At 43.5% G+C, this 19,728-nt stretch overlaps 1 protein-coding gene across 1 annotated transcript in view; it reads right to left on the bottom strand.

Moving 5' to 3' along the window:
• Window positions 1-19,728, bottom strand: part of ZMIZ1 (zinc finger MIZ-type containing 1) — a 357,117-nt gene that overhangs the window by 227,069 nt on the left and 110,320 nt on the right. Inside the window, exon 3 of the mRNA XM_082486190.1 lies at window positions 6,978-7,060. The gene's annotated coding sequence lies outside the window, so the exon portion shown is untranslated. The remainder of the gene's footprint in view (window positions 1-6,977; window positions 7,061-19,728) is intronic.

Here is a 19,728-nt window from a genome sequence, read left to right as displayed (position 1 = left end):
GGAATGTGCTCAGAGAAGGAAATACCTGTTATCAAACTGGGACCTGAGAACACAGCGATCCTCTGATGCCATAGCTTATACTAAAGGAGCAGAGATAACTGGTGGTTGGCACTAGTTCATATGAGAAACTTGTGGATTCAGAGCAAAATGAGACGGAAATCAAAGGGTAGCTATGAAAATCATCAGGGGAAAAAAATAGCATGTTGTAAGAAGAGCATCTGAAGAAACTGGGAATGTTTGCATTTAAAAGGACAGTAATAAAATGGTCATTGCTAAACTATATTAAACAGAAACCAGCCTACAGAAGTTTGTGAGCTTCTGCCCACCCAGTAAGAGACCACACGAGCAAGAGGAAATTCCATTAAATTAAAGAAGTGCCCCATTCAAAGGCAATAAAAGGAAACACCTTCTTATTCAACGTGTAATTATATTCTTGAGCTCTCCGCCACCAGACTGTTGCTGTCGCAAACACACAGTATCTTTGAAAGGTGGCGTTCATGCCTGTTTTCTTCTTCCTCTCACTCTATTTTTAAAGCAGTATTTTTAGTTTTCAGTTGTTTGAGCTTTTCACTGTACCGGACAGGTATAAGGCAAGTGAGAGAAGGGACCCCACGCGGTGTCGCAGACACGCTTCTCCGCATGTTCACGTTCTGCGGCTGAATTAGGTTGATTTTTACTTGTGAGATTTTAGATTATATTAGGTCACATGGAGGTTTTCCGCGACATGCGAGCTCAAATCTTTTCTTTGAAAAGGCTTAGTTTGGTCTGTGGTGCAGAGCATACCTTCTCAGCAGACTACAACTAGTTTAAACGCTTTGCCCTGACCATCAGTTGAGGCTATACGCCTGCTGGCGCTTCACGCACTCCAATAACACAAATCTCAGTCATACACATCTTTATGATCCAAGGCAGCATTTGAATCACTGATAGGTACTTCAAAGTAATTTTTTCCCCTCCCTTTTCCCTGTCCTTTCATAAACTTCTAACAACATGAACAAATCAAACTGGATTAATTGTACCAGGTTAAGAGATGGACTTAGCCACAGACAAAGGAAAAACTGAGAGCTGAGAGTAGACTTGCATTGTTCTTTTGTCTTGAGAAGGAAATAAATTTCTCTTTCTCTTTCCCCACTTGAAAGCCTGAAAAAAGAAACCTGTGCTATCAGAAATATCAAGGCCTAGTGAAATGTGTGAAAAAAAGGAGTTGTACCTTGAATTTTCTAACTTCAATAAGATTAAATAGAGGAATTTAGTTAAATACTTTTCAACAGGAAACATATTAAAAAAACCATCCACAACAGTATTGTTATTCCAGATTAATTTAACCTTATTTAAAATCTGTCAGTCATTTAAGAATACATATATAATATATAATCGTCAACCATTAACAGACTCAATTCTGAAACAAGATCTCAACTTACACACATGTATTTAATTTTTTCTAAAATATGTCCAATATATACAGCATACATATGCATAAGCTATACAAGTCAAAAGAACCATTCAGTCCCTTTCCTTACATGTGCTTTTGGTGAAAAGATACAAATTCTTGGCTTCTAGGGTATTTTAGATCAACTGCTTTAGAAGAATACATTTCTAATAGTTGGAAGAAGACACTAAGGAGATAAACAAGATTAAGGGGAAAAGGGAGGGTAGAGAAGTAAAATATTTGCCACTTAGATACAAATACTTTTGTACTGAACAAAAATAAATATTCAATCAGCCTATTATTTCTTTTGGAAATACTTCTTTGCACAGAGGAATGCAAGCTAGCATCCTTTGTAAGGCCGTAAGAATTTTGTACATATCACCATAAAATAGGTTTAGTACAGGATACAGCAATCTCACATGCAGTCACATGATAAACAGAATACTTCAATACTGATTCTATTTGGTCTCCCTTCAAAGCAATACTTACTTTAAAAATAAATAAATAAAATAAATATTTTTTTTTTTAAATCAGAAGCCACCTGCCAAAGGAAGTACCTCAGACTAAAAGGTCTGTCTGCACTCGGTATGCGTACGTTGCTTTTTGTTTAGACAAAATAACACCAGGATAAACTGCAACGTGTCTGCAGACGGTTCTTCTCTTTTTAAGCAATACTGTCCTGCCAGTATCAATTCATCCAGATAGAGAATCCTTCATTAAAAATATAATTTAGTTTGGTTGCTTTTCGCTGTGCTGAAGTGACATCTTTCCCAACCACTGTCAAAGGCAATCAAGAACACGGAGCTTTTGAGAGTAAGTTTCAACCACGATTCCTGTTGGCCTGCCTAAACAAAGTTTCCTTACAAAGGCTTGGGAAGCCTTAGATGGCAAGGGGCAAAGCCAAACGGCATGAAAAGTGTTATTCAGATTCAGTTAATTTTGCAATGACAATACGTGTAAAAGTCTTTGCACATTCTCATAACGCACAGAAGCTACAAAGCAGCGAGATATACTAAGGAACAAGATAAAGCACTGGAACATCTCCAAAAAAAGGAAGCTCTTGTACAGTATTTCCGCTACCTAAAGAGATGGATTTCTGTCCCTTTTCACCTGAAACTTCAGGGTGCTACCACGTTTTACTAAAAAGCATAGTACTGAAGACAACTCAAGTAAGAAGTTACCATCATTTTACCGAGTTATACTGTACAAGATTTCTTGGGTATTTCTCCACATTTCTACACGTTCACTTGGAAAAAACCCATATACAAGCAGATAATGCTCAACTTAAAACAGAGTTTGCCTTTAATCATGGCTTATTTTTACAATAACTAACTTATAAATACCGGAGCATTTATATTTAAGCTGATTGTTGAAACAGTATGTTTTTCCCCACGTACAGCAGTACAATAGCTTCCGTACTATTCCCTCTCAGCTGACTGCTCTAGCTACAGACCAGTAGGTACCACCATTCTAGACTAGACCAATGCACAAGACTTTGACCTACTATCGTAATACGTGTGTTATGTCACAGGATCCAAGAGTTTTCTACTGATAACCACTGAGGTGAGCAGGGGGAGAAAAAGACTCTCCGTTCCCCAGTCCGCACCCCAATACTGGCAGAAAACAATGGGAACATTACTGGTTCTGTTGGCTACCTTCAGACTCCAAGCATGCCTCCGCTCAGCTTTACAGATTTTGAAATTGCAGAAATGCAAACAGAAGTAGTGACTCAAACATCAGTGGCCTCGACAGCAATCGCTGTACCCCATCTGCCTACCCCTACAGCCTGGGAGCACTTCCCAAATTATCACTACAGCCACCTCAACCGGTTCTTCCCATCTTCTTTTAGATCGGAAGATGCCCATATTTTCTTATATCTATTTCTGTCAACAAAGCTGGCTTTGGGAGGGACAATTTCCCTTCCCACCTCCAGCCTTGTTTCCTGCTGTGTCTTTGCCTTATTCTTCCTACCCCGAGACCTTCGCAGGTATTCAGTTCATGATTTTGCTCCTCTTCCTTCTTTTGTTGTCCACCATTTGTGTTGCTGTGTCCTGCTGGGGATACCAGCAGGAGTCAGCATGGCACCCGTGGCAACCAAATATTACATCTTTTATTGAAATAAAACATAAGTCTTACTTTATTAAGGTAAATGATGTTACACTTCCACCTGAGGAGAATACCATTAAATAATTAGTCACACTTAAAGATGGGCTTCAAAAAGTTTGGTAGGGGATAAGGGTAAGGACAGAGGAAGTCCTGTCAGTGTGCTCTTACTCAATTCCAGATTGACTGAGGCTCCTCCTCCATCCGCCAATTCAGGGCCTGAATTGGGGGGAAAAAAAAAATCTACTGTTGCGTACTTTAAAGGAAAGCTCCAAGACAAACTATGCCGCCTTTTTGTAACTTCTGATGTAATTAATAATCTGACTCATCTTGATACGGTTATATACCTCCCGCTGACCATGCCCTGAGCGGCCTCGTGGAACGTGCAGCCACATTGCTGGGGTTGTTTTTCGCAGTGGGAAAGCTGGAACAAGCAGTTCCTACCTCCCGCCACTTGTTACCAGCTCCCCTTGTGCTGCCCTCTCCCCACCCCTCCTGGTAGCATTAGGACAGCTTTATGGTACCGTTTAGCAAACGGAGTTGGTTAGCTAAAAATAATCCATTCATCCTCCCTCCTCCCTCCCCATTTTTGCCAGGTTATTTTTAAAACAGATCAGTTCTCTGCCCTTGTTCAACAGGCAGCTCAGCTTGGCTGGAAGGGGAAAGGAGGAGGAAGAGGAGAAGACGCCTCTCTGCCAGCCCAGCGGTGTAGGAGGGTCTCCTTCAGCCCACCCTGCCATGAAGACATAACACATCCACGACATTACAGACTGACACAGAGGTCCTCACAATCCCAGCGCGAGTGGGTGTTTGCACAGTCTCGGAAGGAACACGTGCTATTCCTACCGTTAGAAAGAAGAGGTTTGCATAATCTTAACCCTCACATGCCAGGAGCCAGAACTAATTCCGTGCTTTTCTGATTTGACTTGCGGATTCTACGCTGCTGCAGCAGGACTTAGGAAATGGCTCTTCACTGTAACCTCGTTTGAGTGCTCATCTTTTGTTTGCATTACTCTGGCTTGCAAGATGACAGCTATCAAGTCAGATTACTGAATGCCACTCACAGTGACACATGCCAAAAGTAAACCATTAAGACCGTCTAAATAGCAGAGTTAAGCTTAATATGTAAGTTGCCAGGTTATTACGTTAAGAAATAATTCTAGACAAATTCAGCAATTTAAAAAGTGCCAAATAGCTTTTAAAAACTTTTTTCTTTAAAAAACCAGATGAATTAGTAAAATTCATTGGACTGATAAAAACTCTGTTGAATTCCTGTAAAAACCCCGCACCTAAAGTGTAACGGATTTAGGCTGCCAAAGAAAAAGGAGGGGGGGGGGAAAAAAGCGGGGGTGGGGGTGGTGTAAGAATATAATTAAAAAAAAAAATCCTCCTAACCCCCCTGTTCCTTCTGTGTGTTTATGAATCCTCCGGAAATACCATGGCAAACATTCCAGCTCTACAGCAGCGAGGCCACGTGACCTGAAGGCACAGCAAGGAACTTCTTTCCCAAGTTTCTTCATGGAACAGAAAAGTGATTTTTATTTTATTTTTTTAAACCAGGATGCAAGTCTAGGGAAATCTCCAGAAAGTTTTCAGGAACACAGTTTTAAAACTGGGTGGGTTTTGGTGTATGTTTTTTGATTTTGTGTGTTGGGTTTGTTGTTTTTTGTTTGTGGGGTTTTTTAATTATTTGCTGCATTTCTATGCCTACACACATTATTTCTATAATAAAAGACTAAAGTCTTAGACTATATTCACAGGGCATAAAATACAGTATTCTCTTTAAGGCACCACTAAAATCTATTTGCAATGTCCTCTAAATCTCCTATTAGAGTTACAGTCAGCACCACTGTAATTCTTAATATAGGCAAGATCTTTCCCCAGCAAAAATTACAGCATAGTTAAAACCTCTCCTCCTTCTAGTCTTCCAGTATGATTTCAGTTAGAACCATTAATGAAAGGATTTATGCATGTGAGCTTTGCTAAACATTATGAAAAAGTACTCAAAATGTGAACTTGAGTAACACCCATTTTTACAGACAACATGTGTAAAGTACTTGGAAGTAAGCGTTTAAAATCTAGGAGTATGGATGAATCATAACGTAATAGCTGAGTATCCATTGAAATCTGTGTTTTGTCTTAAAACAAAATAGAATAAAGCATCACCATACAAAAAGGAAAACGGTCCTGCAGTACAAAAGCACAGCAAATCACAGGCACACACCACTAACTTGCTTTTTTAGCCATGTCAGAAATGCTTCTAATTATCAGAGGTAAAAGAAGGATGGCATTTCTGCTGGAAGCAAGTTTTACACTTTAGTCTTTCCTCTCCCCTCTCTTTCAGCCTATAAATATTAGACTTACACATATTTTTTTTTTTCCCATACAGCTCTTGAAAAGGTTGAGTTTTTCAAGGCTGAGAGCAGACAGAAATGTTCATCAAGAAATGCCTTCAGGTCAACTGTCTGTAGCTCATCAAAGTGCAGCACTGAAAATATGGATGGGGATTATACAGCCATGGTCAAACAGATTTTTAAAAAAAGAAAATCTACGTTCTGATGATCATTAACTTTTTTCCTTTTGGAAATGGCGTTACTTATCAGCCACACACCCTTGATGGTGATGAGCACCAGGGTACTGACTCCTCCCCCCTAAATTTCAGCTGTATTCAAAACAACTACAAATACATGTGAGTGTCTTTAACGCTATTTCCCAAGATAAGGAAATGCCATGGGGATATGACAAGGAGTGAAAGTGGAGATGACCCACGTAGCAGTGTAAGGAAAGGCAGCTGATCGACAAGAAAATTAAGATGCAGACCGAATTCTTGAGACGATCTGAACTACACTGGAAATAAGGCAACGAGGAGATTACCTATTGCTTTATAAAATACTTAAAATATCTCAGGAAAAAAAACTCAAAACAAAAAGCAGTAAAAGAACAAGTTTGCAAAGATTATTTTTCTCATTTTTCCTAAAGCGGGGAGGTAACAGAAACCCTGGAGTGCCCGCTCCGTTTTTTTTTTTTAATTCCGTACAACAGCTGGACATGAGCTATTGACCACGTTATTGAAACGACTGTTCATTTCTACTCAGGGATTTCTACTTTGTTTATTGTAAATGCACATTTATTGGCAGCAAGTAGAACATATTATTGCTCTGTTTTATAGCTCGAATGGCTCATGCAAGGAGTAATTTGTTTGTATTCTGTATCAGGATCAATATTGTACCAGGGATAGCCCAAGGAATGTTTATGCTGGGGGCTTTGCTTCCAGTGTTTTGTTGTTGTAATCAATTGACCAAACAGGACTGCTTCTTAAAACAACAAATAAACTTTGACGGGGACCAGATCAGTTGTTAAAGCATAACACACGATGCAGCGTCTGCAAAAAGACTGAAGGCCCGTAAGTGTTTTTACTCCCTGGTGGTCCATAAAGCTTTCCTACCTGAATATTTCCCACCGGCCTTTCTTCCCGTCGGTAGCTGGGGACTGTTTCCTCAATGCCCTCACATAACAAGATCCATTTTCCTGCAATAAAAATACAGACACATCACGTTTCCGTTCTCCTACGTAACACGGCAGCATTTGAAGAACCTCACTGAACAGACCTGAAAGGAATGAAGAGCACTTAAGAGTCCCAGGACCAAGCCTGGAGGACCAGTTGCGAGGCTGGGCCGGGGTTCCAGCCCAGCCCTGCCACCCCCAAAGTTTTGAGACTCACTCCTGCAGTTTGAATCTCACAGGTTTTCTTGCCTGTAACAGCGAGATGAGGAAAAGATAAGAATTCCGTTGAGGTTTATATCAAAATTTGCTGAGCCAAATGGTAATTTTATTTTATTTTTTTTTCAGTTAAAGGTCAGGCTGAAGTCTCTTTTATTCTCTTTATAAAGGGTATTCGCTGACTGTTGTGAGCTAAATGCCATTAAAAAAATAAACCAACCCCCAAACTCTGCTTAAGCGAATACGCCAAAAATACCTCAAAACCACCATCCTGTCTGTAGCAAAACAAAGCAAGTTTATGGATTACGTTGACACTGCACTATGACTTCTAGGAAGTGCTTTTTAATTATAAAGACAGACTGCAAAGGGAGGCGGGGGAATGTTTACAGGCAGTATGTATTTTGTTACATGCTGTTTCAGCAGGCAGACAAGGTCTCTGCACAGAGACTAACTTCCAAATAACTTTCATGCAAAAGAATGTTCCATCAAACATGAAAAAGCAAGTATTACAGAAAAAAAAAAAAGTAAGGCACGCAATTCGTGGCCAGTCCAGGTTCCTCCCCAAGGACCGGCTGTGGGAGCCGACACTTCCATAACAACTCATATGATGCAAAAGTCACAGGTGACTTTGAAAAAGCAGAATAACCTCAAGTTATTACAAATAGCTTGTTAGTCGCATTCAATATTTGTTCTGCAGTCGTGTTTATTCTGTTCACTCATAATTCACAAAGTATGAAAACATGTCTGCAAACCCTGCGTTAGAAGCAGTCACCCCACCCCACCACGCACCAGGCCACCAAGGGACGCTCCGCTTCACACAGGAATTCGGCCAGTTTTCTTGTCTCACAACAAACGGCAATTTTAGAGAAGTTACATATTGACAGGCACCCTGGGTGAATGATTGGCTTTTAAGGCCTCATTGAACTGTGAATGTTTTTCCCCAGAACACGCTTATTCTCATCCAGAAGTTTTCCCCAGTGCTTTTGTTCTGCTTATAGAAGCCAGGAAAAACATGTTAATTGATTCAGATTTAGTATGTGTTAACATGACTTCCTCAGCTAATGCAGACTGGGTCCTTAATGAAGTCGGAATTAGTTATTTATCCAACTTCTAAGTTTGTTCCTCCAAAGGATAAACTTTTGTTCTGTCTGCCCCAGGAGCTGGGCGCCATTCCAGGTGCGACGGGATGGGACTCCCGGCAAACCGGGCTGTAGCATTTACTTGGCAGCTTAAACTTTACCTCTCGCTTCTCTCTCCTGGATGCTTGCTTCCAGCCCCGCATTCGTGCGGCTGCATGGTTAGTTGGATCGGGGGGACTGATTTCCTTCGGCATGTTGTCTGGTAAACAGCTGTGCCCACACAACACAGGGAGCGGGCACAGGGCAGGAGCGATCGGCCGCGACGGCAGAGCACAAGGACAGAGGTTGCTTAAACCAGCTGAAACTGCACCGCTGCGGCACACGAGGCCAACGCTTCGCTCCCTTCCTCTGCGCTTTAGTCATGCCCATCTGTAAAACTGGCACCACAATTCCTACTTTGGTTTAAAAAGCACCTCTTCAAAAGGCTATCCCATTAACATTTCTGTGAATTCACATGACAGACCACCCACCCTTTCCGCAAATCGGGTCCGAGCTTATTCAAAGGACACTGGCGCTGTCCCCACCAGCATGCGCTCCCTGGTTTCATCACGCATTATCTCCCCCACCGCTGCCCCAGCCGGTTCCCGTGCCCTCACGCCAGCCCCAGCTCTGCCAGCACGCTTCTGCAGGGTTCTGCTCTGAACTGGAATCAGTTTCTAATTTAAAAATAAAAAAATAAGTAGCTTTTTATTAAAGTGGGATCTGTCCTCTCATCCTATTGCGAGGAAGAGCCCCAAAACAGCCTCACTGGCACAGTTCGGGGTAGCTGGGGAAGAAGAGACAACTGGAAACACCTTAAACCCAGCACCAGCCAACCCCTTCCAGGTATGAAACCGTGGCCTCGCCGTGGCACAACTCGATGCAGCACAATCTCCACCCTTTTCGCATTCATACCCGGTCCATGGCCCGTGAGGCAGCTGCTGGAGCGGACTCTGGAAAGCACCGAGTCCTTCCCGCAAATACCCATCAGTGCCCGACAAGGCAGCTGCCAGGTGTGAACTGGGGAAGAGCGAGGAGGGAACCGGTGGCACTCCGGATGGTGAACATCTCCTGCTCTTCCAGATCCACCAGAGGGAGCACAAAAACGCAGGTTTTTTGGCCAAATGCTTTTTTGGCTACGATGCTTGAAATCCCAGGCACTTTGTATTAGATTATTTCTATAGTAATGCATATGTGGTGCATTACAAGCGCATAATAGACAAAACTCTTGCTCCGAGTGGATTACACCGTAAAAATCAATATGGTGAAGGAGACAACCGACACAAGCAGGGAAGGTTGCAGAAGCTGAGAGGAGGAAGGAGAGGCAACACAGCAGGGCTGCCGACTGGTGATTTTATCGCATCTCCCGCAATGCTAGGAACTTTTCCTAAACCAGCTATCCAAAGTCTCACCATCACATAAAAATTTCAGCTTTCAGAGCTTGCTTTGTTTGTTTTAAAGGATGTATCTCTAGGCTTCCAAAGTTCAAAAGCAGAGCTGTAAAGGTGATTAAGGTGAACCCCAAAGACTCAAAAGAAGTACAAGAATCCCCAAAACTTGTTGGCTGTACGTCATGGGCAAACCAATCTCAATTCTAGGAATTTTACTTTATTTATTACCAATTAATGCACTTTTAATTACTGTGTCAGGAGCCAAGGGACAAAAAGGTGACTAAGCAGTTCAATTCACCGGTGTTTCGGTGACTAAACACCGCAGGAAGCTCTTTTCCTCCCCCTTCCCAAGGCTCAACTTGTCCAACTAACAGTCCAACACCTTTTCTTCCCCTCGCTCATCTCCCTTGTTTCCCTCGTGCCTTACGCTCGGTCCATCCCCGCGCCTTCGGTGAGGCAACAGGCAGCAGAGAAGGGACGTGGGTTGTGTGTGCGCTGTTCTGTCTGTTCCTTCTTGCTTCTCATTCATCCTTCCACGGCTCCTTGCCGCTTCAACTTGATTTCCCCTGTCCCAGCCCGGACTCCTCCTCCACTGGTCCCAGTCCCCCAAGGATGTCCTCACTCCAGTCTGGGGCAGCTGCGGTCCCCTGGGGGCATCCCTGAAGGTCAGCCCAGGGGATGCCCCCCACCCCTGCAGCCCCTGCCACCAAACCCTGCAATTTAGACCCAATACACCAGACAGTTTTAACGTTTTTCTTTTAACATGGTGCTCTGGTTCTTAGTGATTTTGCCAAGATGAATCAATGCAAAAGGTCAATATACAGAAAGGAAGCGCCCAGAGCAAACCGCATCACGTCAAGTCCTAAAATTAAAGCATATAAGAAACACTGAAGGGAGGAACTGGAAGAAATCCAACACAGAAACAAAGCAGTTCACCTTTAGGCCTCCTAAGTCTCAGCTGTATCATTTCAGTGGACTTGGGTCAAGCACAAACAACTTTCCCTGCTTTCTCATCATGCTCTGGACCCACCCGGTGGCCACCAGCTTTAGAGACAGGACTATTATCGATCTTCCTGGACTATTATAAATTACAGATCTTCCTGGAGCCCTGTGTCTCTTCCTCAGCCTTATCCTCCGAGAAAAGCAAGAGGGCCCCAGGGTATCTCGCTGTCTACAGCTCAGCGCTCGGCATGTGCCGGACTTGAGAACCAAGAGCACAGGAGCCAGTCGGCTGGATGAGGAGCTCCAGCACCAAGAGGGAGGAAAGGGTTCCAGCAGGAACAGGGACATCGGACTGGGAGGACGGGCACTTTGGTGCGTCTTTGTGCAGACACACACCACAGCTTTGCTGGGAAACGATGACCCGATGCAGGTGGCTTTGTCCTGAGCTGCAATATGAAGGATTTGGCGGTCCCGCTCTGCGCAGGGCAGCTAGCCCCGGTGCAGCTCCCCGTGCCCCCAGCCCGGCTGCTCCTCCAGCGCTCGCACCAGCCTAACGGCGCCGCAGCCACCAACAGCAAACACCAGCCCAGGGGGAGATGAATCCAAAACAATTCGTTATCGTTTCACAAGTGACCATCGCAGAACGGCTCCAACCTAGTCGGCTGCAGACAGCAGCGCATTAGATTGCATCTGTTTACAGCAGAGGACCGAGTTGCCAACTCACAGGCGTAGGATAACGAGCACTATTAATCTTGGCTTAAACTGAACCATTGTTCTGGAGATTGGACATCTCCTGTAAAATCCCATTATTAGCGACCATTTGCCATCTATTTCCGTAGCAACTTTTTTTGGTTTGTTTTGTTCTATTTTAGAAAAATTTTCCCCTTCCCTTTTCCTTATGTCCTATTGTACTCACAGAGCCTTAAACAATAATCCACTCAAGCACAGCCATGGAAGTGGTTTGAAGGAACAAAGGCTGCTTCTGGCATAGCCCGTGCATCTGACTCTCCCTGCGTACAGCTGCCTGCATATCCTCTGCAGATTTGCAGAACACCAGAAGCGACTGTTTTCCCTCTGCTTCTCCTGTGCTTTGGACACAAAATAAACTGGAGGCAGGAGGCGTCTATTAAAATTATACTCGTCGAAGCATTGACTAAGGATGCAGGTGAGTCACAAGCAAGTTCTGCAGCTAATCTTGCTAAAGGAATAGGTAGGAGAAGGCTGGCCTGAAAAGAAAGCAGTGTGCTCGAACAAGGCGAATTAAAAAAAAAAAAAAAAAAAAAAAAAAAACAACAAAAAAAAAACTCCAGGGAGGTGGTGCGGTGGAAGCAGAGTGTTTCAGGCTCTGCTAAAGAAGATTATTGCCACATCTAGCAGTTAGCACCCACCCAAGTAGTGTGCCATCAACTTAATTCTCAAACGAGACTAGAACAGCGAGACAGGATTAGACATGCTTGTTTTTAACCATTCGTTTCTCTCTCCGGTGGAATACTATCAGCACAGCATTGGCATCAAAATTACTACCCTTCAAAATGCGCAGAGCTTATTTTTAATTCTACATGTAGCTGTTATGTCATATGGGGTTATTTATTTTTTAATTTAAAGTGGTAAAACATATTTAATCTGTTTTGAGAAAAGAACAAATTGATTTAGCGAGCAGTTCAAGGCTCTCCCTGGAGACACTCAACCACACTCAGCAATCTGGATATAAGTTGAGACTTCACTAAAGTCATTTTAATTGTAGGTCGTAAGAAATGTCAAGATATAAACCACCAAGGAATACTAAAAATTAAGCCATCATCTCTGAGACTAACAAATGTCTTGTATTTGGCAGTAGAATATTTTTTTTAATCTTTATGGCATTACTACTTAAGTGCAGTAGCAAATGGCTTAGAGCTGCATGTAATGCACGCACATTATTTTTGCAGGGGGGTGGAACCCCCCATACCTATCCTAAGGGAAAAATATTAGGGTGAAAGAAACTTAAAACACTACACTGGTGACGGTGGTGGTGTATCTTTTCTGCTTTGTTTCATTACACTAAACATCTTTGGTTTACAAACAAAAAGTTTTGTCTCCTCTTGGCTCAGAAAACGTTCTTCCCCAACACCGTCTGAAACCGAGTCGTGTATACAGCAGTGCACATATGCAGAAAGGGAGCACAAAAGCGAGGAATGATGGTTTTTAAAGAAAACTTTGAAAACAAACAAACAAAACCCCACAAAGCCTTAAACACTTTCAGAGCTTTGTGCCCAGGTTTTAGAAAAAAAAACAAAACAAACCAAACCTCTTCATTTCTTCTTAGCTAAAATGGACTTTTTAAACAGGGTTTTTTTCATGTGGAAAATACCCCGTGACTCCTGTCCTGTAGTTTGGACCTGGATCCCCCATTTACTAAAATCCTTATGCAGATCTTAGCTGAAATCCCCAAAATGTTCCTTTGTTCACTTGCCTCAAATAATGATGACAAAAGAGGGCTCTGACCTTAGCAGCAGAAGCAAAAACCCCTCCACTTAACCTTCTTAAGACAGAAAAAGTTAAAAATTAGGCTCATTAATTTTCAAAACCAAAGAACAGTATCTAAGAGCTCTTACTCTTACCTAAAGAAAACATATATAACCCATCCGCTTCTCCCACATTCTCCTATCTGAAATAAAGTTTAAAGCTCAGCAATGTGAAATGAGGGGCAGATTTTTTTTTACCATTCCTGCCTAATAACCTTTTAAACTTGATCAGTATACAAATTTCCATTCCTGCCATCATCTTCCACTCACGGGGCTGGAGATGAGAAGGGCACTTCTCCCTTTTAGTTAAACCAAAATGCAATCACCAGTAAACAGAAAGCAGGTATTTGAACAGAAAGCAGTTCAAGGGATGTGCTAAAGACCCACATTAAGGGAAACAAGTTCATGTGTGTGGAAGGTGGAGGGGGGGGGAAGTAATTTTAACATACTATATTGCTGCCAGTCAACTTGTTAATTAAAAATTACAAACACTAATTTCATTGGTTTTAGCCGCGGTCCCTGGCAGGTGTGCCGAAACCTGTGGATGAACACATACCTCTCTAAGCGCGAAGCCAAGCGCTTCACACAACTTCACATCTATCCACTGCCAAGTCCTTTCTCTTGACCGCCTTCACATCAGCTCACCGAGTACTACCCCACTCTAACCACCTGCTCCTGTGAGATTAAACGCCGTGTAGGTGCACGTACGCGCAGACCTCCATCCGCACATGGTGCGGCGTGGGGGTCCCACCTGCTTTGCCAGCATGAGCCAGGCTGTCCCGGCCGGCAAGCGAGCGGCAGGGCAGCCGCAACACCGCGACCCAGGGAAGATGCAGGCAAACACAACTTCAGAGATCCAAGCCCTTTATACAAATTAATGTCACGAAATAAAAGCACCGAAAGGAATAATTGCACAGATGCCTCAGAGGTCGAGTCATATCTTGGGATTTAATAGCTAGAAGCAGTCTTCCCCCCCCCATTTTCCCTTTAAGTCATTTGGGCACAGCAGATGAGTGCTCCTCGCTGTGTATCACACAAGCTGTAAGGCAAGTGCTCCCATACTGGCAGCCCTGCATCCCGGTTTTCTGGTGCCCTGGAGGGCTGCAGGGCAGGGTCCAGGTCCCCCCCTCATGCCGAGCCCCCCCAGGCTGAGGCTCCAGGTCACGGGCAGCTCTGCGAAGCAGCCAAGAGCAGGCAACGCTGCACACTTTGTGTTCTGCATGGACATCTGAGCTGGAAAGACAGTCATTTCAAAACAAGCTGAAGTTTGCCCTGGGATCTTCTAAGTTTTACTGCAGGCTGTTCTTAAACTCTTCCACTGATAGCATTTGTGAAACTCGGCTTAATTTTCTGTGACACTGAAAGAGGGAGGGAGAGACCCTAAACAAAACCCCAGCTCTGCCTCACCGACTTCACTCCTTACATCCGCACAAACATCCCCTCGCTCCTCTCCTGTCCTCAAAAGCCCTTTCTCTCCAACATGCCAAAAGCTTTTAACCCCTACTAAAGCCACCAGCATCCAGCCCCGGCTCTGAACGGGCACCGCTGTGGCAAAGCCGCTGCTCTGTAAGCGGTGAGCCCTGGAAAAACCTTCCTCATACACTTTGAGATGTGGCCACCACCACCACGTCCGCCTTGTCCCTCCGATGGAGCGGGGGCTCCCCGCAAGAGAGCTGGCCAGGAGGGCTCGTACCCACACCTCCGCTGTACCTGTGCACGGGGCGGTTCGGTCAAGGAAAGTGCGTTTTCCTTACGGAAGCGGACAGAGAATTTCCACAAGCCAGGCAAACATTGCCTTCTGGCGGCTCCTCTCCGGGGGTGGGATGGACATCTGAGGAGGGGTGAATTAGAGGGAGAACAGCTGTTTGCTCAGTGAATGAGTCACAGGACTCAGCTATTAATTCTTCCTCCCGAGAGAATATGCCCCCATGCCAGCCCACCCACCATCCTGTAAAACAAACAAACATATAATGGAGGTCAGGGAGGGGGAGCTCGGTAAGAGGAAAGGGAAAAAAGGGAAAAAAAACACCCAAGCATTTAATATTTACATAAGAATGAAATGTTTCATTAATTACATACAGAATCAATTTGCAGCTATTTTCCTTAAATTTCTCAGTCAAACCCACAGATTTGAAGCACTTTGAACTGTGCTGCACCAGTAATTGTGGATGAATATTTTAGATCAGTCTTGAATCACTGTACTGCACACACCAAATGAACTAATAAGCTGCTCATGTGTGGACTACTAATGTATTTTCTTTCTTTCCTAGACAGATGGAGTGCAGTCTAAAATCAGTTGAATTGGCTACTGGGAATCTTCAGAAAGGCTTAGAAAAAAATCTTTAGTTCTACCGTTTTATTAAAAATACCACTCAATAGCCTGCATGCATTAAAAAGGAGCCAGGAAGACGCAGAAAAACCCAAACAAGTTTAATAAAGATACGAAGGAAGAGTTGGACGTTTCCCATGACTATAGCAGCCTCCGGAAAGTGACAATGAATAGTGCGTTGTGAAATGTTATTACAGCGCTATCGAAAAGATGGACATCCTTGCCATCTATATGATATTTATCACAACACGTCCATTTATGGGCAGTCATTTTAAATCACATATAGCGGCATATCAGTTCTGTAATCTGACAGATGTGTTCTAGTTTACAGAGGCATCTGTTGAGTCATCAGGAGATCAGAATAGTTAATTGCACTTTGGGGATGCTTTCAGAGATTAAAAGTTCCCTTATTTCAAGCAAATTTTAAGTGTCCTCATAGATTTTCAAAATTAACATATGCACCCGCACTCCAGCAAAATTAATGTATGAAATAAAGAGAATAACTTCCCTGAGGGATTATCTCTTTTCTTCCGCCTCCTGCACACCCTGCCTCACACTGTGCTCAGCAACGTGGAACAGAAAACAAAGATACAACTTGAATCACGCCTAATTCTGAAATATAAACAAAGACGTGGCCTACACTGGCTGGGCAAAGAAGGCAGAAGAAGCTGCCGTCAGTCAAGAACTTTTAAAAAAATACGTAACAGCTGAAAACTGCTAGATGATGTCTGCCATCTCTTTTTGGCAAAATGCTTATAATTGTATTTCAGAGGCTTTTATTACTGTTTATTCCAGAAGAACTGCAGTACAGCCTGTATCTTTCTCCACCACAAGAGCACGAGACAAGCCAGGAGAACCACCCACAAGAGGAAACATGGGCTGAATGACATCAAGCCACCCCCCCCCATCTGAAGCTGTAGCAATTGCTTCTTATACGGACCTAGGGACTAGAGGCAAGCAATCTCCATTCATACACCTAGTTATCCAAATACATAAATTAAAAAGACCAAAAAACCTTGTGGAAGACTCCTATGAGTTTTCAGCATGTGTGAGCAGATTACATCCTTCGCACGCTTCCAACCTGAATTTCCTTGCAACCTTCTGGCCTTCACAGCAGTGGGAGGATTGAGAAAATTTATTTCTAGGTAAGAAGGATCCACTGTATGAACACTGATATAAAACACTTCAGCAGTGGGGTTTTTTTTCCTTGGTTGGCCTTTTACCAAAAAAACCAACACAACAAAAGGAAGCAACCAAAAAAAGGTCTAATCGACTGTTTCGCAGATGTGACTGAATCTGTCTGGTCAGTAGCAAACGAATCACAGGGTTCCCATGATTAATTCAATGATCTATTTGATTTCACTCAAGAAGTAACCATAAAGCTAAAGTGCGAGTGCATAACCAGGAGCAGCATACATGACTACAGATACCAACACCGCATTTGGGTTTTGCTTCCTATAAATCCCGAAGCGACAGCAGACCTCAATCTAACTACACCATTATTCTTTAGTGCGGGGGAAATCAAACTTGAAGTGAGAGCGTAAAAGTTGAGACAAGCACTGCAATCATGACCACGCTTTAAAAAGGTCCCACACTTGTGAAGTTAGAGCATATTCCCTTGCTGCTAAAACGAACTGAGACTGCTGTCTCGGTTGCATTAAATTATTAGCTAATTAGCCCTGAGTGAGGACAACAGTGTGTTGATGCTGGCAAGCTGTGAAAAGAACACTTCAGCAAAGAAGATCAATAGCATTTTTGTCTGGCTTACAATAAGAAAACTGCTGGCCCAGGTTATGAGTTTAAGCCATTTTTCATTTGGCAGACAAGACAGCACTAGTGACAGATCAATACAGTAACTTTACGATAGGCTGCTGCTCCTGCAGATGGCAGGACCATAAACAGGCATCATTTTTAAAGTCTGGAGCAATCCATTACTTAGACAGAAAGCACCTGACCTTTTATAATATTTAGACATTCCTACACAGAAGGGAAAATCGGAAAACAAAACAGAGGGAAAAATCAGGAGGACTGGCTGTCCTGTAAGACAGAAGGGAATATTAGCCGTTTGAAAGTCAGTATTTAAAGCAGCAAGCTTCTGCGCTATTTGGGAGAGCACACGCAAGCCACAAGGTTGGCACCAACTACTTATCCCTTCAAAGAGAAAATGTTATTGGTGATCAGTTCCTACTTGATGCAATTTTCTTATCTCTAGGTTATCCGGGATAACAAGAGCCTATTTATTAATCTTTAAATAAATCCCAGCACCACAAGCTACTTTAATGTGTCCTTAAAACATTAGATGAGTCACTTTCACACCTGCAATTAGTAAGCACTTGAGAGAATACAGTTACGAACAGGTGGTTATTTTTCCCCTATTGAAATATACAAATGAAATCTATTGGAATACACAAACTGTAGTATTTGCATGTATGGTTTGTTATTCTGCACCAGTATTAGGATTGCCTATAGCATTGCACTATTTTAACAAACGCAAAGGAAAACGAGAGGAAGGTTTTATCGTTCTAGTGCTTTTATGGCAAGACCTCTAGTTGAAGAGCATGTAAAGGATAGCACCTTAATAAATTATTCAGGCCATATCTTCAGCTGAGGACACAGGTGGAGCATCTGGCCCTATATTTACTAAAGTCTCCTTTTTACTCTAAACATGAAATAACCACAGGACATGGTGAATTAATCATACAACCAGCTTGCCTCTGCCTCCCTGTCTCAGGCTGGGTTGTGTCAATTACTGGAGAAATAGCTGCTTAAGCAGGAAACTAATTTTACAAAAGCAGGTTGCGTTCACAGGCTTTCGTCAATACTTTTTGGTTGTTGCAAGTAACTAATTAACGTTAATGTCAACATAAAGGATAGAAGAAGGAGGAAAATATTAACGAGCGCAATATAAGAACGGAGCTGGCTGCTTCTTCCCCATACAGTACTGCCCTGCAACTGCCTTCCAGCCCGTGCCTGCAAAATGAGCTATTATTAACTCGGTCACTAATTTTACCTTGCATGATGTAAGCAAACAGCACTACGTTTTCCCCTTAACTAATGCCAATTATGCACAGCATTAGTTTAAAATACAGCAGAAGCAGCACACAGACCAGAAGTCTTTTGACTGGGCTCCACTCGTGCTAAGAATAACCTGGCGCACACGTACGCGATGCTGAATCTGCCAGTGATCTGCTTTGCTCCAAAACCACCCCCCCGCGCCTTCTACGAGATCCTATTATACATCAAGCTGTGTAAAGCAGCAAAACTAGGTATTGAACCTATGCTTAAAAACAAACTGAATTTCTTTAAACTCAAAGGCGAAGGACGGTTTCAAGAGTTTCGCGTTTATAGCCTCACCTCTTTTGAGCCCGCGCGAGGGCTCTTTATACCCCGCGGCGCTCAGGCGGGCTGGCCCCCGCGCCGGCCAGCCACCAAGGCCTGGGCTCAGCCCACAGCCGCTGCCCGCCCACCGCAAAAAATCACTGCCGCAGACACGCAAAACAGCAGCCCGCAATTCCGACTCACGGGACGCAAAACGTCTTTAAGAGACGATGCCCCCCCCCATGATCAGGTTAAACAAGACATTAAACTCAATGGCTTGGGTTTTGTCATTTGTTGTCTGGTTTTGTTTTGTGTGGTTTTTGTTTGGTTTTGTTGTTTGTTTTTTTTGTCCTTTTTTTTTTTTTTTTAAAAATAATCTTACTAGGGTTTTGGTTGCAAAACCCCCACATAATTGTAAAAAATAAAAATAAAATAAAGAATTGCAGAACTCCGAAATAATTACTGATGCTTCTTTCACAGTGCCCCAATGACACTGTTGCAATTTTAAGACAAACCGGAGCATTTCACTGGCACGGCAGCGTGTGGATGCAGGCAGGGACCCCACGCTGGCTGTTCCCAAACCCCGGCTCAGCCTCAGCACATCCGGGACACACATCCCCTTTCAGCTGACTGCAGCCTCCGGGAAGGAGACTGTGTCTCCTGGCGGCTGGGCTGGGTGGACACTAGCTAAAAGCAGCATTGGGAGGAGCCATCAGCTAACCTGGCATCCGACCACCCGAGGAGTGTGTTCAAAGGGAGGCAAGAGCATGTGCTGGGAACAAATGGGAGGAGAGCCCTTCGCCCTCAAGTGGGAGTAGGCCATGCTCCTCCTGCGCCCGGAGGGATTATTTCTTGGGTTTTGGTGCAATGACCC

The sequence above is a fragment of the Vanellus vanellus genome (assembly GCF_965231255.1).
Source record: "Vanellus vanellus genome assembly, chromosome: 7".
NCBI classification, from domain to species: domain Eukaryota; kingdom Metazoa; phylum Chordata; class Aves; order Charadriiformes; family Charadriidae; genus Vanellus; species Vanellus vanellus.
Note: the sequence above shows the minus strand (reverse complement) of the source record. Positions and strands in the feature narration are given on the sequence as shown.